The sequence below is a fragment of the Onychostruthus taczanowskii genome, unplaced genomic scaffold (assembly GCF_017590055.1).
Source record: "Onychostruthus taczanowskii isolate IOZ18803 unplaced genomic scaffold, ASM1759005v1 scaffold34, whole genome shotgun sequence".
NCBI lineage: Eukaryota > Metazoa > Chordata > Aves > Passeriformes > Passeridae > Onychostruthus > Onychostruthus taczanowskii.
Window position 1 is genome coordinate 516,666 of NW_024500794.1, and position 5,112 is coordinate 521,777.

The window sequence follows — 5,112 nt, forward strand, 5'->3', positions numbered from 1 at the left end:
GAGAGCAGGATCAAGAAGAGGAAAAATGAGCAGCAAGGCCATGATCGAAGCCCCAGCATCTTCTTATCCCAGGGCTGGTGGAAGGCAAGGCAGGACTCGCAGCATCTGTGTCGGATGTGGTCCCTAACCCCTCTCTGCCTTTATAGCTTTGGTTCTGGCAGACAACTGGCCCCAGCTCCCTGCTGAACCACCCCCTGGAGCTCCTTAACCTTTCAGCCCTTTTGTCCAGGGTGATATATTTCAGGGTGAGCTCAGCAAGACCCCTTCCTCTAAAGAAAAAGGACACAAAGGTGTTTACTGAGTGTCTGGGAAGACAAATGTGAGTTGAGCTGCTGCTGGCCAGGACCTGGAGGTGTCTCTCAGGGTCAGGGATGGGGTGACACTTCAAAACATGCCCCAAAAGGAGGATATTGAAGGCTGCATTGTGTAGGACTATTGAACATACTCCTCACAGGCAGAGTGCTGTTAATGTTATTTCTCTGATCAGTGTGAGCATGAACTGCAGCTCAGTTAGAGGTAGGAACAATTCTGGCTGCACAGAGTGGACACAAATTCAGCTCTGTGACAACACAGGCTTATGTTTTTAATATTTATATCTTGGTGAGACAGTTGGGCTGGTAATGAAGAACTCCTGCTGCAGGAGGTGGGTGAATTCCAGTACTATACTGAATTTGTAGCAGTGACAGGAGCGTGGGTCTAGTACTATTAGCATATAATTTGCGGGCTGTCTGTCCCAAGTCACCATCTGGAGGACTGGGCTGAGTTTCCAGAGGAACCGTCACAGAAAAGAGCTTGTCAAGACTCGGCTTGCACTTTGTCAAGCTCAGGCACACAATGGGAGCAGGATAGCAAGGAGCAGATTTCTACCTCCTAAATCTTCTGGCCATTAGTTCCCCCCACTTTGTTTACCTCCTTCATTTTACTGTAGTTTCTCACCAGCCGAACAAGGCAATGAGGTCACTGTTTAGAGATCAGGGTGCAGAAGTCAGCCTGGGTATGGAGACAGAAACTAATCAGCAAAGTTTGTCAGGGGAGAGGAATTGGGGGGACTGTACCCCAGTACAGGATTAGCAGTGGGTGTGCTGGGAGAGTTTAACAACACCCTGAACTTCCCTTTGTTCAGTACTGTTGCACAAAACAGGCCAGAACTTGACAGAACATGTTCTTCTGCCTGCTTTTGTTTATTTTTTTCAAAGAAAGAAGAAAATTAGAAAAAGGTCTTCATAACAAAAGAGATAACAAAAGGCACAGTTCAGATATTTGCTCTGCCTCTCTTTCCCTCGTTCCCTCCCTTTCTTCCTTCCAGACATTTTCCACTTGCAGATGCAGGTTTGTGGGTCCATTTCTTCTCTGCCAAGGGGACAGAAAGTTTTACAAACCTTTTGTATCCAGTCCTTGAGAACTGAGTGTGTGCCTTCAGTGTGGGGCACTGATGCTGGAAGCAGCACTTTGCACAGCTGTGAACATCCAATTTTGTTACCTCCAGCCGATGGCTGCAACCCATGGTTGGTGCTGTGTCCAGAGCAATGTGATACTCTAGTGATCCTGTCTGGCATTCCTGTCACCCTGTCACCTGGGCCAGCACATGGAGGGGCTCCCAAGGTCCCACCAAGACATTTTGTGGGAAACAGGATTGCTTTCATACCAACTTGTGAATCTGCAAAGCACAGGGGACTGCTGGACAGTCACAGGACACGCACCCCACGTGGGCATTAGGATGGGGTGCCTGGGCACAAACGGGGTACAGGGATGTGTGTGCACAGCCAGCCCCTCCTTGTGCTGGATGCGGTAGTGTAAGGAGCCCTGTGGTGAGAAAGTTCCAGAGGGATGGAAAAGAAAGGAAGGACAGGAAGTGAGCACATGTTCATGCTGCATGCAAGGTGTCCCAGAGGATGCTGTTCCGTACTTCCCAGTCACATGTGGCCGTCCAGAAAGAGCTGAGTCAGTGTGCTGGAGCACTCCTGCTGCGAGCAGGAGCAGCTCCGCCCGGTTACATGAGTCAGTCAGTCCTTTCCTGAGGGAAAGGTAAGTGCAAAAGCAACAGCGCTTTGGTTTGGATATGAAATGTAGCAGCAGTTTGATCTGGTATCCCTTGAATGGGGTGGCCCCCATACTGCAAGAATGCCAGAAATGTGTTTGCAACTGCTCCAAAATTCCAGTCCACTTGCACAAAGACAGCCCTGCAGGGGTGGGCAGGCTCTGAGAACTCAAATGACAAGTGCCCTCCTTGGGTTCAGCAAGAGCTGGCGCTGGCAAGAGGGAAAAAATCTCACCCTCCCATATGAAGCAAGAAACTTCAGAGACTGCAGAAAATTTGCAAATTTTCTTGCAGAGTCTTGTAAATCCAGCAAAGCCTGGATAAAATGCAGGTGCTCAGTGACTCAGGTGCCGTGATGCTGCAGCTGCTCTGCGTCCCAGATCCTTGCTGGGACTGCAGTAGAACTGAATAGTTACTCTGACATGTCCTGGCAGTGACTGTGAAGTGAAAAGGCTTTGGCAGACAAGTCCTCGATTGCCCCAGTTTTCTCAGACTCAAATAGGTTATTGTCCTTTTTTCCTCTCTGATGCTAACAAGTTTCCTTTATAAAAACCCTTCCCCCTTGGATGCTGGGGCACTGACTCTAGAGCTTGCAAGACCAGAAAAGTGGTCTGCTGCTGAATCACAATCAGCCTTCTACAAACAGTTGCTCATATAGGAAAGGAGCAGGGCAACTGGAGACTGGGAGATCTGGGATCTGAGCAAAGTACCCTGAGGGGACACCCCTTGGCCCAAGGCGATAGAAAGGGATGATGGTTGCTGCAGGCTCTAGAAATGTAAAATATTCACATTATTTCACTGGTACCATTTGTAGGAGTTCAGAGCAACCATGGTCAGGAGTCCCTAGAGAATGGAAACACCATTGGTCTTGGCACTGAGTAATCCCACTGCCCCAGGAGCAGGGGAGTGGGATTACTCCTTCAGCAGTGATTTATGGTCATTGTGGCAGCCACCAAAATATATGTTTGTGAGGAACAGAAGAGCAGCAAAGATCTACTTAAGGCTGTAGCCACTGTGTAGCTACCCAAACCCCTCTTGGGTTTTGCCTCATCTTTCTTCAGGACTCCTTTGTCCATGACACAGGACTGCTAATTCTTCTGGTATCAGGAGAGGAGGGTGCTCCACCTGAACAGCCTGCAGAAAGGGATCAATCAGAGCTCCCACCCACGGACTTCTCACTCTTACCTGCCAGGCAGCAGTGTCTGAGTGTCCTGAGCAAAGGACAGGGAGCAAAGCAGTGAAGGAGCCAGCATATCAGTCCAGTCACTGATTGCCAAACCCTCCTTCCAGAAGGGTGACTCTGTGGATCTCCTGAAGGAAAAAGTTCAACCACTTCTAGCGAAAAAGTATGGCCTGAAGGTGAGCCAATGCTTAGGTGTTTTATGGCCACCTCACTTCCTCTATCCACCCATTCATATCTCCCCTACTGAAGCATTACCAACATATTATCTCACATCTGCATGAAATTATTCCTTGTAAAACTTTGAGCCTGGGCACACATCCATATATGCTGTCCTTTTCTTTTTTTATTCCTGTATGTGAGTGTCATACCCTGTGGGTGGTGAGGGAATCACGTATGGTGTGCATGACTCTGTGCTGTATTTACTGTCAATGCTGTAGCTGCTACCTTTGCCTCCTGGAGCCCTCCTGAATATTTTATCAGGAAGGAGGGGAGAAGGACAACATTGCTGTAGCTTTCTGATCTTTGTATTTCATGTGATTGTCCTGAGGCTACTGGCGTGCTCTGGAGCTGGAGCATATCTATATTGGTATTTGGCTATTCTAGTCTGGAGGCAAGTGGGCAGGTATTTTCACTGAGTCATGGGAACTCAAGTGGGGTGTTTATAAATACACCTGTTACCCCATCATTCCCCACTTTACTTGTTTCTGGAAGCATTTAACATGATTATGTCCATTCAGGTATGCTCAGGTTAGTGCAAAGCTATGCACTTCCTAATTATTGTTTTTGTTTTTTTTTAAATAGGGATCAAAATAAGCTGCAGCAGCTAGTTCTGCAGCCAGAGCAGAAGGGAACTGATCAGCATGCTCTACTTGCTGGGAGAACCCAGGGCGAGCACGACTGTGGGAAGGTGGTAGAGCCTCAGACAGAGACTGCAGATCTGCGGGAAGCAATGGAGGAGTGCTCTTCCCATTCCTGCCCAGCTAGTGACTAGTCTGCTTTCTAGGCAGCTGACAAGGTAAGAGGAAACATTTCTGTAGTAAGAGCTCTGGGACAAATGCCAACTTGCCTCTAGACAGAAGGTTAAAGGTTACTTATGTGATTAACACAGAATCTAATTTAGGGCACTTCATGTTCACAGGGCAGTTTAAGGAGTGCCAGAACTGACTTGAAAACTGATGTGGCATTTGTGAAATGAAAAAAACCCAAGTGCCAATTTTACTTGAAACATAATTGGATTTGCAGCAAATACATTCCAGAAAGCAGTAAGACAATCAAGGGTATCAGTATACTTAGTAACTTATCAAATTAGCATTATTACAAGTTACTTCTAAAGTTTTAATTTTGGTTTTTTAGCTTTTAAAAGATGTATTTTTTCCTATGGACTTTACCTATTGTTTATTCAAGTGCTCTAATCAAAGTCAGCATTTCTCTCTCTTTCTCCTCACACCCCAATCCCTGTACACTTTGATGAGATATGCACAAGAAAAAGATGCAGGTGCCTTCACCTCAAAACCCTTGGCTTGGATTTACAGGATAAGAGCCTTAGAAAGCATGAAATATAAAAGGGCCTAAACCTAGCACCACTGCATTGGTCTTGTGATAGCAGTGAATAGTGTAGTATAAAGCACATACAAAACAAGAAAGGAATGAGCATTTTGTACTCTGTGGGTAGTTTGGCTCTTCTTAGAAAGACTTTCTTCCAAAGATTTAAAAAAAAAAAAAAAAAAAAGCAGCTTATTCTCATCTGCAAAGTCAGGGCAAAAATCAGTCCAAGTGGCAACTGTGTTCACCATCACTGCCTTTCTCTGTGGAGATATCAGAAGAAAGGGTTGGACTTGCTTTAGCCTGGTGTTAACTTCCATTTTGTAGTTCAGACAAGAGAAGGCAACGG